The 24,267-nt window shown below is 63.2% G+C and overlaps 6 pseudogenes; all 6 read right to left on the bottom strand.

The window, feature by feature from the left end:
* Nucleotides 1-1,870: 1,870 nt before the first annotated feature.
* On the bottom strand, nucleotides 1,871-1,989 carry LOC142874580 (uncharacterized; annotated as a pseudogene).
* A 3,776-nt stretch (nucleotides 1,990-5,765) lies between these two features.
* On the bottom strand, nucleotides 5,766-5,884 carry LOC142874579 (uncharacterized; annotated as a pseudogene).
* A 3,782-nt stretch (nucleotides 5,885-9,666) lies between these two features.
* On the bottom strand, nucleotides 9,667-9,785 carry LOC142874578 (uncharacterized; annotated as a pseudogene).
* Nucleotides 9,786-13,566: 3,781 nt separating this feature from the next.
* LOC142874576 (uncharacterized) lies at nucleotides 13,567-13,685 on the bottom strand (annotated as a pseudogene).
* Nucleotides 13,686-17,466: 3,781 nt separating this feature from the next.
* Nucleotides 17,467-17,585, bottom strand: LOC142874575 (uncharacterized; annotated as a pseudogene).
* Nucleotides 17,586-21,366: 3,781 nt separating this feature from the next.
* LOC142874574 (uncharacterized) lies at nucleotides 21,367-21,485 on the bottom strand (annotated as a pseudogene).
* Nucleotides 21,486-24,267: the final 2,782 nt, after the last annotated feature.

The following is a 24,267-nucleotide window of genomic DNA, read 5'->3' as shown; positions in this document are numbered from 1 at the left end:
GTGTACGTCCCCATCAGGAGGCGGTCCCCACCTCCGCGGCTCTCCCCTTGCGGGGAGCGGCAGCCCAGCCGGCAGCCGCAGGGCCTCAGGGAAGACACCAGGCTGGGCCCCCGCGGCACAGCGGGGGCACGTCCCCCGCACTCACGCGACTTAGGGACGGCTGCTGGAGACTGCTGCGGCCACCCTGCTGCCGGGTTTCTGGTGGGCTTCCTGGAAGCAGCGTCCACACCAAGCCCTTGGAAGGCCCAGGCGACGGAGGAGCCGGTCAGGCAGGGGCCCAGGACGGTGAGAGGCCGGGCGGGCGGGAAGGAGCATGTCAGGCAGGGGCAGAGGACGGTGACAGGCCGGGCGGGGAGGAGCCGGTCAGGCGGGGGCCCAGGACAGTGACGGGCCTGGCCGGGGAGCAGTGCGTCAGGCAGGGGCAGAGGAGACGGGCTGGGTAAGGGTTAGGGTGACAGTTAGGGCACAATTCACAATCGCAAAGACGTGGAAGCGACCCGAGTGCCCATCCATCCAGGAGTGCATCAATAAAATGTGGCGCGTGGACACCACGGAGTGCCATTCGGCTGTGAGGAGCAGCGGTGAGAGGGCGCCTCTCGTGTTCTCCTGGCCAGAGCTGGAACCCGTTCCAGTAGGCCAGGTATCCCAAGAATGGACACACGAGCACCACGTGAGCGCGCTCACCAGCAAATTGGTACGAACGGATGGACGCCTAAGTGGACAGAGAGGAATCACCTTCATCGGGTGGGTGTCGGGCGGGTGGGGGGAGGGGAGGGGCATACACATCCATTAGGCATGGGGTGGGTGCGCACCGACTGGGGGATGGGCGCACTTGAAGCTCTGACCCGAGGGGGGAGGCTTGGAGAGGGCAAGGCACCCGACCTTAACATTGGTACCCCCACAATACGCTGGAACAACATGAGAGGTATATGAATAAGAACACAGGGGGGGCCGGGCGCGGTGGCTCACGCCTGTAATCCTAGCTCTCTGGGAGGCCGAGGCGGGCGGATTGCTCCAGGTCAGGAGTTCGAAACCAGCCTGAGCAAGAGCGAGACCCCGTCTCTACTAAAAATAGAAAGAAATTAATTGGCCAACTAATATATATAGAAAAACACAGCCGGGCGTGGTGGTGCATGCCTGTAGTCCCAACTACTCGGGAGGCTGAGGCAGCAGGATTGCTTGAGCCCGGAGATTGAGGTTGCTGTGAGCTAGGCTGACGCCATGGCACTCACTCTAGCCTGGGCAGTAAAACGAGACTCTGTCTCAAAAAAAAAAAAAAAAAAAAAAGAACGCAGGGGGGAGGGGGGCACGGGCGTCACATGTCACCTGAATACTTGTACTCCCATCATCTGCTTGAAGAGAGAGAGAAAAGAAAATGCAATCATAGAGGTAAGAGACACTTTTTAAAAATAATGAATCCGAAGAGAAAAGTAAAAGGAGGCCTGTGGAGCAGGTCTGGGTGTGACTCCGGATCCCCCAACATCAGGTGCCACCACCAAAGATTCCTGCGTGTAGCCCATAGAACCCCAAAAGCAACGGGATGAGTTCTGGTCACATACTCCCTCAAAATGACATCCTGGCCTTCTTCTGGAACTCCCTCCCCTCTCAGACTCTCAAGGTTTCCTCCAGCGTGTCGGTTCCCACAGAGCAGACCTGTGGTCTGAGACCTGACAGTCCAGATGCCACGCATGCTGCCGCGTGGCGGCGGTGTCGCGGCTTGGGACAAGAGGAGGCCCCACGGTGCGGGCTGGGGCGCCAGGCACCGCGCGGGCGCTGAGGGTGGGGGTGACCCCCACCCCGGGCCGCCGCCGCGCTCCCAGAAAGGGGACAGAACAAGAGGCAAAAAAAAAAAAAAAAAAAAAAAAGCAGCCGCCTGTGGCACCCGGTATTCCCAGGCGGTCTCCCATCCAAGTACTAACCGGGCCCGACCCTGCTTAGCTTCCCAGACCAGACGAGATCGGGGGCGTTCAGGGTGGTGTGGCCCTAGACGGCGGCGGAGGGCGCCCCTGCCCCGCTCAAGAAGCCGAGCCTCTCTGGGCTTCCCCGCCGCCGCCTCCCGCGCCGGGCCGGGCCGGTTGAGTTCGCCGGCCGGGTCCCGCGGGCTCCCAGGGACGGGGGGGATGGGCGGGGCGGGGCAGGGCGGGGCGGGGGGCTGTCTCTCTATACACACACACACACACTCACACTCACTCACACTCACACAAGATGCGCCTCCACGGCTGGACTCGCCAAGGTGGAGCCCTCCCAGCCCCCCTCGTCTCCTCGCCCGGCCTCCTTCACCTACCCGCTGCCCACCCCCAGCGCGTCGCTGCCTGCCGCTGACTGCGCACGCGCGGGACGCTCGCCCTTTGACCCCAGCCAGGGGCCGCCCTCCCCCACAACCCCTTTCAGCTGCGCCCCCCCCCTCGCCCTGTGGGTGGGCTGCCGCCTATTCCCCCGGGCCAGGGCTGGGGCACAGCCAGTGTATGGGGCGTCTCTCTCTGGGGATGTGTCCCATGGGTGGGGTGGGGTGGCGTGGTTTGGGGGGCGCTGAAGAAATCAGTCCCCTCCATCTCCTACCTCTGGAAAACGCCCAAGCCCGTGGAGAACTGCCGGCACCGCTTCGTGGGGGCCGGGACCCTCCTCCGTGTCCTCCTGTGGCCCAGTCCAAGGGGCCTGGGCCTGGCCGGGGCTGCATTGGACCCCGACCACCCTGGCGTGTGGACTCGCTAAAAATCGGCCATTAGATATTGGATTCCAGCTTCCTGGAGGTCATTTCACTAATGAGTGCACCGGAAAGAGTTTCCTAATCCATCTGTGAGGGTGGCAACTGAAAGAGAATTTTAAAGCTGACAGAATAGGCGAGGGAAGGCATAGGAGATTTCCACACCCAGCAAGGAAGACTTTCCCGAAATGGAAGAAAGAAACGAGCAAACAGAGACACCGGTAGCCCGCCCGGAAAAGAGTCTGCCCCTGAGAGAAAGCACCCTGACCAGGTTCACCCGTGGGTGGGTGGCGAGCTGGCGGCGTTCAGAAGAGCGAGGCCCGCAGTCTGTGCGGAAGACACCTGCGCTCGGGTGTGTGTGGCGGCGCGATTCACAAGCAGCTCTAGACGTTAAACCAAGGAGAAGCCAGGGAGTTCCCAACGCCCCAGGTGTCCTCAGCCCACGACTGGCTGCTGTGGGAATGCGAAGCCCGGCTCCTTGTCTCAGAGCGGGGTTCCCAGGAGGATCAGGCTGAAGCTGGGACTCGGCCTCCAAGTGTCCCCTCGCATGGCCACCCCCTTCCCCTTCCTGCTCCTCTACTCCTGGTGCCCCTCCATCCAGGGGCCAGACCTTAAAGAGTCACCGCAAGAGAATCCTGGTCCCAAAGGAGCCTTCTGGGGGACCGGTGCTGAGAGAGGTTGTGGGCATGGCCCGCTGGGGCTCTGCCCGACCCAGGGCTGAGAGATGCCACCTCCCAGCTCTGGGTCCCTGCAGGAAGTGTTGGCAAGCACAGGGCCGGTCCTCCAAAGGCCCAGGTGCAGGGAGCCCAGGCCAAGCAGCCTGTGGAAGAAGCCACTTGCCGTGCCACCCCGGGAACAGGACTGCAGGCCCCGGCCCTTCCCACCACCTCCTCCTCCTCCTCCTCCTCCTCCCCCCCCGGCCCCCCCCCACAGGGCACAGGGCTCAGAGACACCTCAGACTCTTGCTACCCAAAGTGCAAAGGGCATCAGTTGCTCCTCCAACCCCCCCGCCCAGCAGACCACGTTGTCCAGCCAGCCCCCGGGCCTCCCTGGGGTGCCCAGCACAAAAGTGCAGACACCCACCGGACCCTCAATCTCAGTTTTCGGATGTTTTTGCCACTCTAAGGACCCGCAGGCCAGCTGGGCCTTCGGGCAGGACAGAGAGCCCCGGAATCCGACGTGGAGAGCTGCGTGTACGTCCCCATCAGGAGGCGGTCCCCACCTCCGCGGCTCTCCCCTTGCGGGGAGCGGCAGCCCAGCCGGCAGCCGCAGGGCCTCAGGGAAGACACCAGGCTGGGCCCCCGCGGCACAGCGGGGGCACGTCCCCCGCACTCAGGCGACTTAGGGACGGCTGCTGGAGACTGCTGCGGCCACCCTGCTGCCGGGTTTCTGGTGGGCTTCCTGGAAGCAGCGTCCACACCAAGCCCTTGGAAGGCCCAGGCGACGGAGGAGCCGGTCAGGCAGGGGCCCAGGACGGTGAGAGGCCGGGCGGGCGGGAAGGAGCATGTCAGGCAGGGGCAGAGGACGGTGACAGGCCGGGCGGGGAGGAGCCGGTCAGGCGGGGGCCCAGGACAGTGACGGGCCTGGCCGGGGAGCAGTGCGTCAGGCAGGGGCAGAGGAGACGGGCTGGGTAAGGGGTAGGGTGACAGTTAGGGCACAATTCACAATCGCAAGGACGTGGAAGCGACCCGAGTGCCCATCCATCCAGGAGTGCATCAATAAAATGTGGCGCGTGGACACCACGGAGTGCCATTCGGCTGTGAGGAGCAGCGGTGAGAGGGCGCCTCTCGTGTTCTCCTGGCCAGAGCTGGAACCCGTTCCAGTAGGCCAGGTATCCCAAGAATGGACACACGAGCACCACGTGAGCGCGCTCACCAGCAAATTGGTACGAACGGATGGACGCCTAAGTGGACAGAGAGGAATCACCTTCATCGGGTGGGTGTCGGGCGGGTGGGGGGAGGGGAGGGGCATACACATCCATTAGGCATGGGGTGGGTGCGCACCGACTGGGGGATGGGCGCACTTGAAGCTCTGACCCGAGGGGGGAGGCTTGGAGAGGGCAAGGCACCCGACCTTAACATTGGTACCCCCACAATACGCTGGAACAACATGAGAGGTATATGAATAAGAACACAGGGGGGGCCGGGCGCGGTGGCTCACGCCTGTAATCCTAGCTCTCTGGGAGGCCGAGGCGGGCGGATTGCTCCAGGTCAGGAGTTCGAAACCAGCCTGAGCAAGAGCGAGACCCCGTCTCTACTAAAAATAGAAAGAAATTAATTGGCCAACTAATATATATAGAAAAACACAGCCGGGCGTGGTGGTGCATGCCTGTAGTCCCAACTACTCGGGAGGCTGAGGCAGCAGGATTGCTTGAGCCCGGAGATTGAGGTTGCTGTGAGCTAGGCTGACGCCATGGCACTCACTCTAGCCTGGGCAGCAAAACGAGACTCTGTCTCAAAAAAAAAAAAAAAAAAAAAAAGAACGCAGGGGGGAGGGGGGCACGGGCGTCACATGTCACCTGAATACTTGTACTCCCATCATCTGCTTGAAGAGAGAGAGAAAAGAAAATGCAATCATAGAGGTAAGAGACACTTTTTAAAAATAATGAATCCGAAGAGAAAAGTAAAAGGAGGCCTGTGGAGCAGGTCTGGGTGTGACTCCGGATCCCCCAACATCAGGTGCCACCACCAAAGATTCCTGCGTGTAGCCCATAGAACCCCAAAAGCAACGGGATGAGTTCTGGTCACATACTCCCTCAAAATGACATCCTGGCCTTCTTCTGGAACTCCCTCCCCTCTCAGACTCTCAAGGTTTCCTCCAGCGTGTCGGTTCCCACAGAGCAGACCTGTGGTCTGAGACCTGACAGTCCAGATGCCACGCATGCTGCCGCGTGGCGGCGGTGTCGCGGCTTGGGACAAGAGGAGGCCCCACGGTGCGGGCTGGGGCGCCAGGCACCGCGCGGGCGCTGAGGGTGGGGGTGACCCCCACCCCGGGCCGCCGCCGCGCTCCCAGAAAGGGGACAGAACAAGAGGCAAAAAAAAAAAAAAAAAAAAAAAGCAGCCGCCTGTGGCACCCGGTATTCCCAGGCGGTCTCCCATCCAAGTACTAACCGGGCCCGACCCTGCTTAGCTTCCCAGACCAGACGAGATCGGGGGCGTTCAGGGTGGTGTGGCCCTAGACGGCGGCGGAGGGCGCCCCTGCCCCGCTCAAGAAGCCGAGCCTCTCTGGGCTTCCCCGCCGCCGCCTCCCGCGCCGGGCCGGGCCGGTTGAGTTCGCCGGCCGGGTCCCGCGGGCTCCCAGGGACGGGGGGGATGGGCGGGGCGGGGCAGGGCGGGGCGGGGCGGGGGGCTGTCTCTCTATACACACACACACACACTCACACTCACTCACACTCACACAAGATGCGCCTCCACGGCTGGACTCGCCAAGGTGGAGCCCTCCCAGCCCCCCTCGTCTCCTCGCCCGGCCTCCTTCACCTACCCGCTGCCCACCCCCAGCGCGTCGCTGCCTGCCGCTGACTGCGCACGCGCGGGACGCTCGCCCTTTGACCCCAGCCAGGGGCCGCCCTCCCCCACAACCCCTTTCAGCTGCGCCCCCCCCCTCGCCCTGTGGGTGGGCTGCCGCCTATTCCCCCGGGCCAGGGCTGGGGCACAGCCAGTGTATGGGGCGTCTCTCTCTGGGGATGTGTCCCATGGGTGGGGTGGGGTGGCGTGGTTTGGGGGGCGCTGAAGAAATCAGTCCCCTCCATCTCCTACCTCTGGAAAACGCCCAAGCCCGTGGAGAACTGCCGGCACCGCTTCGTGGGGGCCGGGACCCTCCTCCGTGTCCTCCTGTGGCCCAGTCCAAGGGGCCTGGGCCTGGCCGGGGCTGCATTGGACCCCGACCACCCTGGCGTGTGGACTCGCTAAAAATCGGCCATTAGATATTGGATTCCAGCTTCCTGGAGGTCATTTCACTAATGAGTGCACCGGAAAGAGTTTCCTAATCCATCTGTGAGGGTGGCAACTGAAAGAGAATTTTAAAGCTGACAGAATAGGCGAGGGAAGGCATAGGAGATTTCCACACCCAGCAAGGAAGACTTTCCCGAAATGGAAGAAAGAAACGAGCAAACAGAGACACCGGTAGCCCGCCCGGAAAAGAGTCTGCCCCTGAGAGAAAGCACCCTGACCAGGTTCACCCGTGGGTGGGTGGCGAGCTGGCGGCGTTCAGAAGAGCGAGGCCCGCAGTCTGTGCGGAAGACACCTGCGCTCGGGTGTGTGTGGCGGCGCGATTCACAAGCAGCTCTAGACGTTAAACCAAGGAGAAGCCAGGGAGTTCCCAACGCCCCAGGTGTCCTCAGCCCACGACTGGCTGCTGTGGGAATGCGAAGCCCGGCTCCTTGTCTCAGAGCGGGGTTCCCAGGAGGATCAGGCTGAAGCTGGGACTCGGCCTCCAAGTGTCCCCTCGCATGGCCACCCCCTTCCCCTTCCTGCTCCTCTACTCCTGGTGCCCCTCCATCCAGGGGCCAGACCTTAAAGAGTCACCGCAAGAGAATCCTGGTCCCAAAGGAGCCTTCTGGGGGACCGGTGCTGAGAGAGGTTGTGGGCATGGCCCGCTGGGGCTCTGCCCGACCCAGGGCTGAGAGATGCCACCTCCCAGCTCTGGGTCCCTGCAGGAAGTGTTGGCAAGCACAGGGCCGGTCCTCCAAAGGCCCAGGTGCAGGGAGCCCAGGCCAAGCAGCCTGTGGAAGAAGCCACTTGCCGTGCCACCCCGGGAACAGGACTGCAGGCCCCGGCCCTTCCCACCACCTCCTCCTCCTCCTCCTCCTCCTCCCCCCCCGGCCCCCCCCCACAGGGCACAGGGCTCAGAGACACCTCAGACTCTTGCTACCCAAAGTGCAAAGGGCATCAGTTGCTCCTCCAACCCCCCCGCCCAGCAGACCACGTTGTCCAGCCAGCCCCCGGGCCTCCCTGGGGTGCCCAGCACAAAAGTGCAGACACCCACCGGACCCTCAATCTCAGTTTTCGGATGTTTTTGCCACTCTAAGGACCCGCAGGCCAGCTGGGCCTTCGGGCAGGACAGAGAGCCCCGGAATCCGACGTGGAGAGCTGCGTGTACGTCCCCATCAGGAGGCGGTCCCCACCTCCGCGGCTCTCCCCTTGCGGGGAGCGGCAGCCCAGCCGGCAGCCGCAGGGCCTCAGGGAAGACACCAGGCTGGGCCCCCGCGGCACAGCGGGGGCACGTCCCCCGCACTCACGCGACTTAGGGACGGCTGCTGGAGACTGCTGCGGCCACCCTGCTGCCGGGTTTCTGGTGGGCTTCCTGGAAGCAGCGTCCACACCAAGCCCTTGGAAGGCCCAGGCGACGGAGGAGCCGGTCAGGCAGGGGCCCAGGACGGTGAGAGGCCGGGCGGGCGGGAAGGAGCATGTCAGGCAGGGGCAGAGGACGGTGACAGGCCGGGCGGGGAGGAGCCGGTCAGGCGGGGGCCCAGGACAGTGACGGGCCTGGCCGGGGAGCAGTGCGTCAGGCAGGGGCAGAGGAGACGGGCTGGGTAAGGGGTAGGGTGACAGTTAGGGCACAATTCACAATCGCAAGGACGTGGAAGCGACCCGAGTGCCCATCCATCCAGGAGTGCATCAATAAAATGTGGCGCGTGGACACCACGGAGTGCCATTCGGCTGTGAGGAGCAGCGGTGAGAGGGCGCCTCTCGTGTTCTCCTGGCCAGAGCTGGAACCCGTTCCAGTAGGCCAGGTATCCCAAGAATGGACACACGAGCACCACGTGAGCGCGCTCACCAGCAAATTGGTACGAACGGATGGACGCCTAAGTGGACAGAGAGGAATCACCTTCATCGGGTGGGTGTCGGGCGGGTGGGGGGAGGGGAGGGGCATACACATCCATTAGGCATGGGGTGGGTGCGCACCGACTGGGGGATGGGCGCACTTGAAGCTCTGACCCGAGGGGGGAGGCTTGGAGAGGGCAAGGCACCCGACCTTAACATTGGTACCCCCACAATACGCTGGAACAACATGAGAGGTATATGAATAAGAACACAGGGGGGGCCGGGCGCGGTGGCTCACGCCTGTAATCCTAGCTCTCTGGGAGGCCGAGGCGGGCGGATTGCTCCAGGTCAGGAGTTCGAAACCAGCCTGAGCAAGAGCGAGACCCCGTCTCTACTAAAAATAGAAAGAAATTAATTGGCCAACTAATATATATAGAAAAACACAGCCGGGCGTGGTGGTGCATGCCTGTAGTCCCAACTACTCGGGAGGCTGAGGCAGCAGGATTGCTTGAGCCCGGAGATTGAGGTTGCTGTGAGCTAGGCTGACGCCATGGCACTCACTCTAGCCTGGGCAGCAAAACGAGACTCTGTCTCAAAAAAAAAAAAAAAAAAAAAAAGAACGCAGGGGGGAGGGGGGCACGGGCGTCACATGTCACCTGAATACTTGTACTCCCATCATCTGCTTGAAGAGAGAGAGAAAAGAAAATGCAATCCTAGAGGTAAGAGACACTTTTTAAAAATAATGAATCCGAAGAGAAAAGTAAAAGGAGGCCTGTGGAGCAGGTCTGGGTGTGACTCCGGATCCCCCAACATCAGGTGCCACCACCAAAGATTCCTGCGTGTAGCCCATAGAACCCCAAAAGCAACGGGATGAGTTCTGGTCACATACTCCCTCAAAATGACATCCTGGCCTTCTTCTGGAACTCCCTCCCCTCTCAGACTCTCAAGGTTTCCTCCAGCGTGTCGGTTCCCACAGAGCAGACCTGTGGTCTGAGACCTGACAGTCCAGATGCCACGCATGCTGCCGCGTGGCGGCGGTGTCGCGGCTTGGGACAAGAGGAGGCCCCACGGTGCGGGCTGGGGCGCCAGGCACCGCGCGGGCGCTGAGGGTGGGGGTGACCCCCACCCCGGGCCGCCGCCGCGCTCCCAGAAAGGGGACAGAACAAGAGGCAAAAAAAAAAAAAAAAAAAAAAAAGCAGCCGCCTGTGGCACCCGGTATTCCCAGGCGGTCTCCCATCCAAGTACTAACCGGGCCCGACCCTGCTTAGCTTCCCAGACCAGACGAGATCGGGGGCGTTCAGGGTGGTGTGGCCCTAGACGGCGGCGGAGGGCGCCCCTGCCCCGCTCAAGAAGCCGAGCCTCTCTGGGCTTCCCCGCCGCCGCCTCCCGCGCCGGGCCGGGCCGGTTGAGTTCGCCGGCCGGGTCCCGCGGGCTCCCAGGGACGGGGGGGATGGGCGGGGCGGGGCAGGGCGGGGCGGGGCGGGGGGCTGTCTCTCTATACACACACACACACACTCACACTCACTCACACTCACACAAGATGCGCCTCCACGGCTGGACTCGCCAAGGTGGAGCCCTCCCAGCCCCCCTCGTCTCCTCGCCCGGCCTCCTTCACCTACCCGCTGCCCACCCCCAGCGCGTCGCTGCCTGCCGCTGACTGCGCACGCGCGGGACGCTCGCCCTTTGACCCCAGCCAGGGGCCGCCCTCCCCCACAACCCCTTTCAGCTGCGCCCCCCCCCTCGCCCTGTGGGTGGGCTGCCGCCTATTCCCCCGGGCCAGGGCTGGGGCACAGCCAGTGTATGGGGCGTCTCTCTCTGGGGATGTGTCCCATGGGTGGGGTGGGGTGGCGTGGTTTGGGGGGCGCTGAAGAAATCAGTCCCCTCCATCTCCTACCTCTGGAAAACGCCCAAGCCCGTGGAGAACTGCCGGCACCGCTTCGTGGGGGCCGGGACCCTCCTCCGTGTCCTCCTGTGGCCCAGTCCAAGGGGCCTGGGCCTGGCCGGGGCTGCATTGGACCCCGACCACCCTGGCGTGTGGACTCGCTAAAAATCGGCCATTAGATATTGGATTCCAGCTTCCTGGAGGTCATTTCACTAATGAGTGCACCGGAAAGAGTTTCCTAATCCATCTGTGAGGGTGGCAACTGAAAGAGAATTTTAAAGCTGACAGAATAGGCGAGGGAAGGCATAGGAGATTTCCACACCCAGCAAGGAAGACTTTCCCGAAATGGAAGAAAGAAACGAGCAAACAGAGACACCGGTAGCCCGCCCGGAAAAGAGTCTGCCCCTGAGAGAAAGCACCCTGACCAGGTTCACCCGTGGGTGGGTGGCGAGCTGGCGGCGTTCAGAAGAGCGAGGCCCGCAGTCTGTGCGGAAGACACCTGCGCTCGGGTGTGTGTGGCGGCGCGATTCACAAGCAGCTCTAGACGTTAAACCAAGGAGAAGCCAGGGAGTTCCCAACGCCCCAGGTGTCCTCAGCCCACGACTGGCTGCTGTGGGAATGCGAAGCCCGGCTCCTTGTCTCAGAGCGGGGTTCCCAGGAGGATCAGGCTGAAGCTGGGACTCGGCCTCCAAGTGTCCCCTCGCATGGCCACCCCCTTCCCCTTCCTGCTCCTCTACTCCTGGTGCCCCTCCATCCAGGGGCCAGACCTTAAAGAGTCACCGCAAGAGAATCCTGGTCCCAAAGGAGCCTTCTGGGGGACCGGTGCTGAGAGAGGTTGTGGGCATGGCCCGCTGGGGCTCTGCCCGACCCAGGGCTGAGAGATGCCACCTCCCAGCTCTGGGTCCCTGCAGGAAGTGTTGGCAAGCACAGGGCCGGTCCTCCAAAGGCCCAGGTGCAGGGAGCCCAGGCCAAGCAGCCTGTGGAAGAAGCCACTTGCCGTGCCACCCCGGGAACAGGACTGCAGGCCCCGGCCCTTCCCACCACCTCCTCCTCCTCCTCCTCCTCCTCCCCCCCCGGCCCCCCCCCACAGGGCACAGGGCTCAGAGACACCTCAGACTCTTGCTACCCAAAGTGCAAAGGGCATCAGTTGCTCCTCCAACCCCCCCGCCCAGCAGACCACGTTGTCCAGCCAGCCCCCGGGCCTCCCTGGGGTGCCCAGCACAAAAGTGCAGACACCCACCGGACCCTCAATCTCAGTTTTCGGATGTTTTTGCCACTCTAAGGACCCGCAGGCCAGCTGGGCCTTCGGGCAGGACAGAGAGCCCCGGAATCCGACGTGGAGAGCTGCGTGTACGTCCCCATCAGGAGGCGGTCCCCACCTCCGCGGCTCTCCCCTTGCGGGGAGCGGCAGCCCAGCCGGCAGCCGCAGGGCCTCAGGGAAGACACCAGGCTGGGCCCCCGCGGCACAGCGGGGGCACGTCCCCCGCACTCACGCGACTTAGGGACGGCTGCTGGAGACTGCTGCGGCCACCCTGCTGCCGGGTTTCTGGTGGGCTTCCTGGAAGCAGCGTCCACACCAAGCCCTTGGAAGGCCCAGGCGACGGAGGAGCCGGTCAGGCAGGGGCCCAGGACGGTGAGAGGCCGGGCGGGCGGGAAGGAGCATGTCAGGCAGGGGCAGAGGACGGTGACAGGCCGGGCGGGGAGGAGCCGGTCAGGCGGGGGCCCAGGACAGTGACGGGCCTGGCCGGGGAGCAGTGCGTCAGGCAGGGGCAGAGGAGACGGGCTGGGTAAGGGGTAGGGTGACAGTTAGGGCACAATTCACAATCGCAAGGACGTGGAAGCGACCCGAGTGCCCATCCATCCAGGAGTGCATCAATAAAATGTGGCGCGTGGACACCACGGAGTGCCATTCGGCTGTGAGGAGCAGCGGTGAGAGGGCGCCTCTCGTGTTCTCCTGGCCAGAGCTGGAACCCGTTCCAGTAGGCCAGGTATCCCAAGAATGGACACACGAGCACCACGTGAGCGCGCTCACCAGCAAATTGGTACGAACGGATGGACGCCTAAGTGGACAGAGAGGAATCACCTTCATCGGGTGGGTGTCGGGCGGGTGGGGGGAGGGGAGGGGCATACACATCCATTAGGCATGGGGTGGGTGCGCACCGACTGGGGGATGGGCGCACTTGAAGCTCTGACCCGAGGGGGGAGGCTTGGAGAGGGCAAGGCACCCGACCTTAACATTGGTACCCCCACAATACGCTGGAACAACATGAGAGGTATATGAATAAGAACACAGGGGGGGCCGGGCGCGGTGGCTCACGCCTGTAATCCTAGCTCTCTGGGAGGCCGAGGCGGGCGGATTGCTCCAGGTCAGGAGTTCGAAACCAGCCTGAGCAAGAGCGAGACCCCGTCTCTACTAAAAATAGAAAGAAATTAATTGGCCAACTAATATATATAGAAAAACACAGCCGGGCGTGGTGGTGCATGCCTGTAGTCCCAACTACTCGGGAGGCTGAGGCAGCAGGATTGCTTGAGCCCGGAGATTGAGGTTGCTGTGAGCTAGGCTGACGCCATGGCACTCACTCTAGCCTGGGCAGCAAAACGAGACTCTGTCTCAAAAAAAAAAAAAAAAAAAAAAAGAACGCAGGGGGGAGGGGGGCACGGGCGTCACATGTCACCTGAATACTTGTACTCCCATCATCTGCTTGAAGAGAGAGAGAAAAGAAAATGCAATCCTAGAGGTAAGAGACACTTTTTAAAAATAATGAATCCGAAGAGAAAAGTAAAAGGAGGCCTGTGGAGCAGGTCTGGGTGTGACTCCGGATCCCCCAACATCAGGTGCCACCACCAAAGATTCCTGCGTGTAGCCCATAGAACCCCAAAAGCAACGGGATGAGTTCTGGTCACATACTCCCTCAAAATGACATCCTGGCCTTCTTCTGGAACTCCCTCCCCTCTCAGACTCTCAAGGTTTCCTCCAGCGTGTCGGTTCCCACAGAGCAGACCTGTGGTCTGAGACCTGACAGTCCAGATGCCACGCATGCTGCCGCGTGGCGGCGGTGTCGCGGCTTGGGACAAGAGGAGGCCCCACGGTGCGGGCTGGGGCGCCAGGCACCGCGCGGGCGCTGAGGGTGGGGGTGACCCCCACCCCGGGCCGCCGCCGCGCTCCCAGAAAGGGGACAGAACAAGAGGCAAAAAAAAAAAAAAAAAAAAAAAGCAGCCGCCTGTGGCACCCGGTATTCCCAGGCGGTCTCCCATCCAAGTACTAACCGGGCCCGACCCTGCTTAGCTTCCCAGACCAGACGAGATCGGGGGCGTTCAGGGTGGTGTGGCCCTAGACGGCGGCGGAGGGCGCCCCTGCCCCGCTCAAGAAGCCGAGCCTCTCTGGGCTTCCCCGCCGCCGCCTCCCGCGCCGGGCCGGGCCGGTTGAGTTCGCCGGCCGGGTCCCGCGGGCTCCCAGGGACGGGGGGGATGGGCGGGGCGGGGCAGGGCGGGGCGGGGCGGGGGGCTGTCTCTCTATACACACACACACACACTCACACTCACTCACACTCACACAAGATGCGCCTCCACGGCTGGACTCGCCAAGGTGGAGCCCTCCCAGCCCCCCTCGTCTCCTCGCCCGGCCTCCTTCACCTACCCGCTGCCCACCCCCAGCGCGTCGCTGCCTGCCGCTGACTGCGCACGCGCGGGACGCTCGCCCTTTGACCCCAGCCAGGGGCCGCCCTCCCCCACAACCCCTTTCAGCTGCGCCCCCCCCCTCGCCCTGTGGGTGGGCTGCCGCCTATTCCCCCGGGCCAGGGCTGGGGCACAGCCAGTGTATGGGGCGTCTCTCTCTGGGGATGTGTCCCATGGGTGGGGTGGGGTGGCGTGGTTTGGGGGGCGCTGAAGAAATCAGTCCCCTCCATCTCCTACCTCTGGAAAACGCCCAAGCCCGTGGAGAACTGCCGGCACCGCTTCGTGGGGGCCGGGACCCTCCTCCGTGTCCTCCTGTGGCCCAGTCCAAGGGGCCTGGGCCTGGCCGGGGCTGCATTGGACCCCGACCACCCTGGCGTGTGGACTCGCTAAAAATCGGCCATTAGATATTGGATTCCAGCTTCCTGGAGGTCATTTCACTAATGAGTGCACCGGAAAGAGTTTCCTAATCCATCTGTGAGGGTGGCAACTGAAAGAGAATTTTAAAGCTGACAGAATAGGCGAGGGAAGGCATAGGAGATTTCCACACCCAGCAAGGAAGACTTTCCCGAAATGGAAGAAAGAAACGAGCAAACAGAGACACCGGTAGCCCGCCCGGAAAAGAGTCTGCCCCTGAGAGAAAGCACCCTGACCAGGTTCACCCGTGGGTGGGTGGCGAGCTGGCGGCGTTCAGAAGAGCGAGGCCCGCAGTCTGTGCGGAAGACACCTGCGCTCGGGTGTGTGTGGCGGCGCGATTCACAAGCAGCTCTAGACGTTAAACCAAGGAGAAGCCAGGGAGTTCCCAACGCCCCAGGTGTCCTCAGCCCACGACTGGCTGCTGTGGGAATGCGAAGCCCGGCTCCTTGTCTCAGAGCGGGGTTCCCAGGAGGATCAGGCTGAAGCTGGGACTCGGCCTCCAAGTGTCCCCTCGCATGGCCACCCCCTTCCCCTTCCTGCTCCTCTACTCCTGGTGCCCCTCCATCCAGGGGCCAGACCTTAAAGAGTCACCGCAAGAGAATCCTGGTCCCAAAGGAGCCTTCTGGGGGACCGGTGCTGAGAGAGGTTGTGGGCATGGCCCGCTGGGGCTCTGCCCGACCCAGGGCTGAGAGATGCCACCTCCCAGCTCTGGGTCCCTGCAGGAAGTGTTGGCAAGCACAGGGCCGGTCCTCCAAAGGCCCAGGTGCAGGGAGCCCAGGCCAAGCAGCCTGTGGAAGAAGCCACTTGCCGTGCCACCCCGGGAACAGGACTGCAGGCCCCGGCCCTTCCCACCACCTCCTCCTCCTCCTCCTCCACCTCCCCCCCCCGCCCCCCCCCACAGGGCACAGGGCTCAGAGACACCTCAGACTCTTGCTACCCAAAGTGCAAAGGGCATCAGTTGCTCCTCCAACCCCCCCGCCCAGCAGACCACGTTGTCCAGCCAGCCCCCGGGCCTCCCTGGGGTGCCCAGCACAAAAGTGCAGACACCCACCGGACCCTCAATCTCAGTTTTCGGATGTTTTTGCCACTCTAAGGACCCGCAGGCCAGCTGGGCCTTCGGGCAGGACAGAGAGCCCCGGAATCCGACGTGGAGAGCTGCGTGTACGTCCCCATCAGGAGGCGGTCCCCACCTCCGCGGCTCTCCCCTTGCGGGGAGCGGCAGCCTAGCCGGCAGCCGCAGGGCCTCAGGGAAGACACCAGGCTGGGCCCCCGCGGCACAGCGGGGGCACGTCCCCCGCACTCAGGCGACTTAGGGACGGCTGCTGGAGACTGCTGCGGCCACCCTGCTGCCGGGTTTCTGGTGGGCTTCCTGGAAGCAGCGTCCACACCAAGCCCTTGGAAGGCCCAGGCGACGGAGGAGCCGGTCAGGCAGGGGCCCAGGACGGTGAGAGGCCGGGCGGGCGGGAAGGAGCATGTCAGGCAGGGGCAGAGGACGGTGACAGGCCGGGCGGGGAGGAGCCGGTCAGGCGGGGGCCCAGGACAGTGACGGGCCTGGCCGGGGAGCAGTGCGTCAGGCAGGGGCAGAGGAGACGGGCTGGGTAAGGGTTAGGGTGACAGTTAGGGCACAATTCACAATCGCAAGGACGTGGAAGCGACCCGAGTGCCCATCCATCCAGGAGTGCATCAATAAAATGTGGCGCGTGGACACCACGGAGTGCCATTCGGCTGTGAGGAGCAGCGGTGAGAGGGCGCCTCTCGTGTTCTCCTGGCCAGAGCTGGAACCCGTTCCAGTAGGCCAGGTATCCCAAGAATGGACACACGAGCACCACGTGAGCGCGCTCACCAGCAAATTGGTACGAACGGATGGACGCCTAAGTGGACAGAGAGGAATCACCTTCATCGGGTGGGTGTCGGGCGGGTGGGGGGAGGGGAGGGGCATACACATCCATTAGGCATGGGGTGGGTGCGCACCGACTGGGGGATGGGCGCACTTGAAGCTCTGACCCGAGGGGGGAGGCTTGGAGAGGGCAAGGCACCCGACCTTAACATTGGTACCCCCACAATACGCTGGAACAACATGAGAGGTATATGAATAAGAACACAGGGGGGGCCGGGCGCGGTGGCTCACGCCTGTAATCCTAGCTCTCTGGGAGGCCGAGGCGGGCGGATTGCTCCAGGTCAGGAGTTCGAAACCAGCCTGAGCAAGAGCGAGACCCCGTCTCTACTAAAAATAGAAAGAAATTAATTGGCCAACTAATATATATAGAAAAACACAGCCGGGCGTGGTGGTGCATGCCTGTAGTCCCAACTACTCGGGAGGCTGAGGCAGCAGGATTGCTTGAGCCCGGAGATTGAGGTTGCTGTGAGCTAGGCTGACGCCATGGCACTCACTCTAGCCTGGGCAGCAAAACGAGACTCTGTCTCAAAAAAAAAAAAAAAAAAAAAAAGAACGCAGGGGGGAGGGGGGCACGGGCGTCACATGTCACCTGAATACTTGTACTCCCATCATCTGCTTGAAGAGAGAGAGAAAAGAAAATGCAATCCTAGAGGTAAGAGACACTTTTTAAAAATAATGAATCCGAAGAGAAAAGTAAAAGGAGGCCTGTGGAGCAGGTCTGGGTGTGACTCCGGATCCCCCAACATCAGGTGCCACCACCAAAGATTCCTGCGTGTAGCCCATAGAACCCCAAAAGCAACGGGATGAGTTCTGGTCACATACTCCCTCAAAATGACATCCTGGCCTTCTTCTGGAACTCCCTCCCCTCTCAGACTCTCAAGGTTTCCTCCAGCGTGTCGGTTCCCACAGAGCAGACCTGTGGTCTGAGACCTGACAGTCCAGATGCCACGCATGCTGCCGCGTGGCGGCGGTGTCGCGGCTTGGGACAAGAGGAGGCCCCACGGTGCGGGCTGGGGCGCCAGGCACCGCGCGGGCGCTGAGGGTGGGGGTGACCCCCACCCCGGGCCGCCGCCGCGCTCCCAGAAAGGGGACAGAACAAGAGGCAAAAAAAAAAAAAAAAAAAAAAAGCAGCCGCCTGTGGCACCCGGTATTCCCAGGCGGTCTCCCATCCAAGTACTAACCGGGCCCGACCCTGCTTAGCTTCCCAGACCAGACGAGATCGGGGGCGTTCAGGGTGGTGTGGCCCTAGACGGCGGCGGAGGGCGCCCCTGCCCCGCTCAAGAAGCCGAGCCTCTCTGGGCTTCCCCGCCGCCGCCTCCCGCGCCGGGCCGGGCCGGTTGAGTTCGCCGGCCGGGTCCCGCGGGCTCCCAGGGACGGGGGGGATGGGCGGGGCGGGGCAGGGCGGGGCGGGGCGGGGGGCTGTCTCTCTATACACACACACACACACTCACACTCACTCACACTCACACAAGATGCGCCTCCACGGCTGGACTCGCCAAGGTGGAGCCCTCCCAGCCCCCCTCGTCTCCTCGCCCGGCCTCCTTCACCTACCCGCTGCCCACCCCCAGCGCGTCGCTGCCTGCCGCTGACTGCGCACGCGCGGGACGCTCGCCCTTTGACCCCAGCCAGGGGCCGCCCTCCCCCACAACCCCTTTCAGCTGCGCCCCCCCCCTCGCCCTGTGGGTGGGCTGCCGCCTATTCCCCCGGGCCAGGGCTGGGGCACAGCCAGTGTATGGGGCGTCTCTCTCTGGGGATGTGTCCCATGGGTGGGGTGGGGTGGCGTGGTTTGGGGGGCGCTGAAGAAATCAGTCCCCTCCATCTCCTACCTCTGGAAAACGCCCAAGCCCGTGGAGAACTGCCGGCACCGCTTCGTGGGGGCCGGGACCCTCCTCCGTGTCCTCCTGTGGCCCAGTCCAAGGGGCCTGGGCCTGGCCGGGGCTGCATTGGACCCCGACCACCCTGGCGTGTGGACTCGCTAAAAATCGGCCATTAGATATTGGATTCCAGCTTCCTGGAGGTCATTTCACTAATGAGTGCACCGGAAAGAGTTTCCTAATCCATCTGTGAGGGTGGCAACTGAAAGAGAATTTTAAAGCTGACAGAATAGGCGAGGGAAGGCATAGGAGATTTCCACACCCAGCAAGGAAGACTTTCCCGAAATGGAAGAAAGAAACGAGCAAACAGAGACACCGGTAGCCCGCCCGGAAAAGAGTCTGCCCCTGAGAGAAAGCACCCTGACCAGGTTCACCCGTGGGTGGGTGGCGAGCTGGCGGCGTTCAGAAGAGCGAGGCCCGCAGTCTGTGCGGAAGACACCTGCGCTCGGGTGTGTGTGGCGGCGCGATTCACAAGCAGCTCTAGACGTTAAACCAAGGAGAAGCCAGGGAGTTCCCAACGCCCCAGGTGTCCTCAGCCCACGACTGGCTGCTGTGGGAATGCGAAGCCCGGCTCCTTGTCTCAGAGCGGGGTTCCCAGGAGGATCAGGCTGAAGCTGGGACTCGGCCTCCAAGTGTCCCCTCGCATGGCCACCCCCTTCCCCTTCCTGCTCCTCTACTCCTGGTGCCCCTCCATCCAGGGGCCAGACCTTAAAGAGTCACCGCAAGAGAATCCTGGTCCCAAAGGAGCCTTCTGGGGGACCGGTGCTGAGAGAGGTTGTGGGCATGGCCCGCTGGGGCTCTGCCCGACCCAGGGCTGAGAGATGCCACCTCCCAGCTCTGGGTCCCTGCAGGAAGTGTTGGCAAGCACAGGGCCGGTCCTCCAAAGGCCCAGGTGCAGGGAGCCCAGGCCAAGCAGCCTGTGGAAGAAGCCACTTGCCGTGCCACCCCGGGAACAGGACTGCAGGCCCCGGCCCTTCCCACCACCTCCTCCTCCTCCTCCTCCACCTCCCCCCCCCGCCCCCCCCCACAGGGCACAGGGCTCAGAGACACCTCAGACTCTTGCTACCCAAAGTGCAAAGGGCATCAGTTGCTCCTCCAACCCCCCCGCCCAGCAGACCACGTTGTCCAGCCAGCCCCCGGGCCTCCCTGGGGTGCCCAGCACAAAAGTGCAGACACCCACCGGACCCTCAATCTCAGTTTTCGGATGTTTTTGCCACTCTAAGGACCCGCAGGCCAGCTGGGCCTTCGGGCAGGACAGAGAGCCCCGGAATCCGACGTGGAGAGCTGCGTGTACGTCCCCATCAGGAGGCGGTCCCCACCTCCGCGGCTCTCCCCTTGCGGGGAGCGGCAGCCTAGCCGGCAGCCGCAGGGCCTCAGGGAAGACACCAGGCTGGGCCCCCGCGGCACAGCGGGGGCACGTCCCCCGCACTCAGGCGACTTAGGGACGGCTGCTGGAGACTGCTGCGGCCACCCTGCTGCCGGGTTTCTGGTGGGCTTCCTGGAAGCAGCGTCCACACCAAGCCCTTGGAAGGCCCAGGCGACGGAGGAGCCGGTCAGGCAGGGGCCCAGGACGGTGAGAGGCCGGGCGGGCGGGAAGGAGCATGTCAGGCAGGGGCAGAGGACGGTGACAGGCCGGGCGGGGAGGAGCCGGTCAGGCGGGGGCCCAGGACAGTGACGGGCCTGGCCGGGGAGCAGTGCGTCAGGCAGGGGCAGAGGAGACGGGCTGGGTAAGGGTTAGGGTGACAGTTAGGGCACAATTCACAATCGCAAGGACGTGGAAGCGACCCGAGTGCCCATCCATCCAGGAGTGCATCAATAAAATGTGGCGCGTGGACACCACGGAGTGCCATTCGGCTGTGAGGAGCAGCGGTGAGAGGGCGCCTCTCGTGTTCTCCTGGCCAGAGCTGGAACCCGTTCCAGTAGGCCAGGTATCCCAAGAATGGACACACGAGCACCACGTGAGCGCGCTCACCAGCAAATTGGTACGAACGGATGGACGCCTAAGTGGACAGAGAGGAATCACCTTCATCGGGTGGGTGTCGGGCGGGTGGGGGGAGGGGAGGGGCATACACATCCATTAGGCATGGGGTGGGTGCGCACCGACTGGGGGATGGGCGCACTTGAAGCTCTGACCCGAGGGGGGAGGCTTGGAGAGGGCAAGGCACCCGACCTTAACATTGGTACCCCCACAATACGCTGGAACAACATGAGAGGTATATGAATAAGAACACAGGGGGGGCCGGGCGCGGTGGCTCACGCCTGTAATCCTAGCTCTCTGGGAGGCCGAGGCGGGCGGATTGCTCCAGGTCAGGAGTTCGAAACCAGCCTGAGCAAGAGCGAGACCCCGTCTCTACTAAAAATAGAAAGAAATTAATTGGCCAACTAATATATATAGAAAAACACAGCCGGGCGTGGTGGTGCATGCCTGTAGTCCCAACTACTCGGGAGGCTGAGGCAGCAGGATTGCTTGAGCCCGGAGATTGAGGTTGCTGTGAGCTAGGCTGACGCCATGGCACTCACTCTAGCCTGGGCAGCAAAACGAGACTCTGTCTCAAAAAAAAAAAAAAAAAAAAAAAGAACGCAGGGGGGAGGGGGGCACGGGCGTCACATGTCACCTGAATACTTGTACTCCCATCATCTGCTTGAAGAGAGAGAGAAAAGAAAATGCAATCCTAGAGGTAAGAGACACTTTTTAAAAATAATGAATCCGAAGAGAAAAGTAAAAGGAGGCCTGTGGAGCAGGTCTGGGTGTGACTCCGGATCCCCCAACATCAGGTGCCACCACCAAAGATTCCTGCGTGTAGCCCATAGAACCCCAAAAGCAACGGGATGAGTTCTGGTCACATACTCCCTCAAAATGACATCCTGGCCTTCTTCTGGAACTCCCTCCCCTCTCAGACTCTCAAGGTTTCCTCCAGCGTGTCGGTTCCCACAGAGCAGACCTGTGGTCTGAGACCTGACAGTCCAGATGCCACGCATGCTGCCGCGTGGCGGCGGTGTCGCGGCTTGGGACAAGAGGAGGCCCCACGGTGCGGGCTGGGGCGCCAGGCACCGCGCGGGCGCTGAGGGTGGGGGTGACCCCCACCCCGGGCCGCCGCCGCGCTCCCAGAAAGGGGACAGAACAAGAGGCAAAAAAAAAAAAAAAAAAAAAAAGCAGCCGCCTGTGGCACCCGGTATTCCCAGGCGGTCTCCCATCCAAGTACTAACCGGGCCCGACCCTGCTTAGCTTCCCAGACCAGACGAGATCGGGGGCGTTCAGGGTGGTGTGGCCCTAGACGGCGGCGGAGGGCGCCCCTGCCCCGCTCAAGAAGCCGAGCCTCTCTGGGCTTCCCCGCCGCCGCCTCCCGCGCCGGGCCGGGCCGGTTGAGTTCGCCGGCCGGGTCCCGCGGGCTCCCAGGGACGGGGGGGATGGGCGGGGCGGGGCAGGGCGGGGCGGGGCGGGGGGCTGTCTCTCTATACACACACACACACACTCACACTCACTCACACTCACACAAGATGCGCCTCCACGGCTGGACTCGCCAAGGTGGAGCCCTCCCAGCCCCCCTCGTCTCCTCGCCCGGCCTCCTTCACCTACCCGCTGCCCACCCCCAGCGCGTCGCTGCCTGCCGCTGACTGCGCACGCGCGGGACGCTCGCCCTTTGACCCCAGCCAGGGGCCGCCCTCCCCCACAACCCCTTTCAGCTGCGCCCCCCCCCTCGCCCTGTGGGTGGGCTGCCGCCTATTCCCCCGGGCCAGGGCTGGGGCACAGCCAGTGTATGGGGCGTCTCTCTCTGGGGATGTGTCCCATGGGTGGGGTGGGGTGGCGTGGTTTGGGGGGCGCTGAAGAAATCAGTCCCCTCCATCTCCTACCTCTGGAAAACGCCCAAGCCCGTGGAGAACTGCCGGCACCGCTTCGTGGGGGCCGGGACCCTCCTCCGTGTCCTCCTGTGGCCCAGTCCAAGGGGCCTGGGCCTGGCCGGGGCTGCATTGGACCCCGACCACCCTGGCGTGTGGACTCGCTAAAAATCGGCCATTAGATATTGGATTCCAGCTTCCTGGAGGTCATTTCACTAATGAGTGCACCGGAAAGAGTTTCCTAATCCATCTGTGAGGGTGGCAACTGAAAGAGAATTTTAAAGCTGACAGAATAGGCGAGGGAAGGCATAGGAGATTTCCACACCCAGCAAGGAAGACTTTCCCGAAATGGAAGAAAGAAACGAGCAAACAGAGACACCGGTAGCCCGCCCGGAAAAGAGTCTGCCCCTGAGAGAAAGCACCCTGACCAGGTTCACCCGTGGGTGGGTGGCGAGCTGGCGGCGTTCAGAAGAGCGAGGCCCGCAGTCTGTGCGGAAGACACCTGCGCTCGGGTGTGTGTGGCGGCGCGATTCACAAGCAGCTCTAGACGTTAAACCAAGGAGAAGCCAGGGAGTTCCCAACGCCCCAGGTGTCCTCAGCCCACGACTGGCTGCTGTGGGAATGCGAAGCCCGGCTCCTTGTCTCAGAGCGGGGTTCCCAGGAGGATCAGGCTGAAGCTGGGACTCGGCCTCCAAGTGTCCCCTCGCATGGCCACCCCCTTCCCCTTCCTGCTCCTCTACTCCTGGTGCCCCTCCATCCAGGGGCCAGACCTTAAAGAGTCACCGCAAGAGAATCCTGGTCCCAAAGGAGCCTTCTGGGGGACCGGTGCTGAGAGAGGTTGTGGGCATGGCCCGCTGGGGCTCTGCCCGACCCAGGGCTGAGAGATGCCACCTCCCAGCTCTGGGTCCCTGCAGGAAGTGTTGGCAAGCACAGGGCCGGTCCTCCAAAGGCCCAGGTGCAGGGAGCCCAGGCCAAGCAGCCTGTGGAAGAAGCCACTTGCCGTGCCACCCCGGGAACAGGACTGCAGGCCCCGGCCCTTCCCACCACCTCCTCCTCCTCCTCCTCCACCTCCCCCCCCCGCCCCCCCCCACAGGGCACAGGGCTCAGAGACACCTCAGACTCTTGCTACCCAAAGTGCAAAGGGCATCAGTTGCTCCTCCAACCCCCCCGCCCAGCAGACCACGTTGTCCAGCCAGCCCCCGGGCCTCCCTGGGGTGCCCAGCACAAAAGTGCAGACACCCACCGGACCCTCAATCTCAGTTTTCGGATGTTTTTGCCACTCTAAGGACCCGCAGGCCAGCTGGGCCTTCGGGCAGGACAGAGAGCCCCGGAATCCGACGTGGAGAGCTGCGTGTACGTCCCCATCAGGAGGCGGTCCCCACCTCCGCGGCTCTCCCCTTGCGGGGAGCGGCAGCCTAGCCGGCAGCCGCAGGGCCTCAGGGAAGACACCAGGCTGGGCCCCCGCGGCACAGCGGGGGCACGTCCCCCGCACTCAGGCGACTTAGGGACGGCTGCTGGAGACTGCTGCGGCCACCCTGCTGCCGGGTTTCTGGTGGGCTTCCTGGAAGCAGCGTCCACACCAAGCCCTTGGAAGGCCCAGGCGACGGAGGAGCCGGTCAGGCAGGGGCCCAGGACGGTGAGAGGCCGGGCGGGCGGGAAGGAGCATGTCAGGCAGGGGCAGAGGACGGTGACAGGCCGGGCGGGGAGGAGCCGGTCAGGCGGGGGCCCAGGACAGTGACGGGCCTGGCCGGGGAGCAGTGCGTCAGGCAGGGGCAGAGGAGACGGGCTGGGTAAGGGTTAGGGTGACAGTTAGGGCACAATTCACAATCGCAAGGACGTGGAAGCGACCCGAGTGCCCATCCATCCAGGAGTGCATCAATAAAATGTGGCGCGTGGACACCACGGAGTGCCATTCGGCTGTGAGGAGCAGCGGTGAGAGGGCGCCTCTCGTGTTCTCCTGGCCAGAGCTGGAACCCGTTCCAGTAGGCCAGGTATCCCAAGAATGGACACACGAGCACCACGTGAGCGCGCTCACCAGCAAATTGGTACGAACGGATGGACGCCTAAGTGGACAGAGAGGAATCACCTTCATCGGGTGGGTGTCGGGCGGGTGGGGGGAGGGGAGGGGCATACACATCCATTAGGCATGGGGTGGGTGCGCACCGACTGGGGGATGGGCGCACTTGAAGCTCTGACCCGAGGGGGGAGGCTTGGAGAGGGCA

The sequence above is a fragment of the Microcebus murinus genome, chromosome 12, assembly GCF_040939455.1.
Source record: "Microcebus murinus isolate Inina chromosome 12, M.murinus_Inina_mat1.0, whole genome shotgun sequence".
In the NCBI taxonomy this organism is placed as follows: Eukaryota; Metazoa; Chordata; class Mammalia; order Primates; family Cheirogaleidae; genus Microcebus; species Microcebus murinus.
The sequence above is the reverse complement of the archived record's forward strand: the minus strand, read 5'-3'. Positions and strand labels throughout refer to the sequence as shown.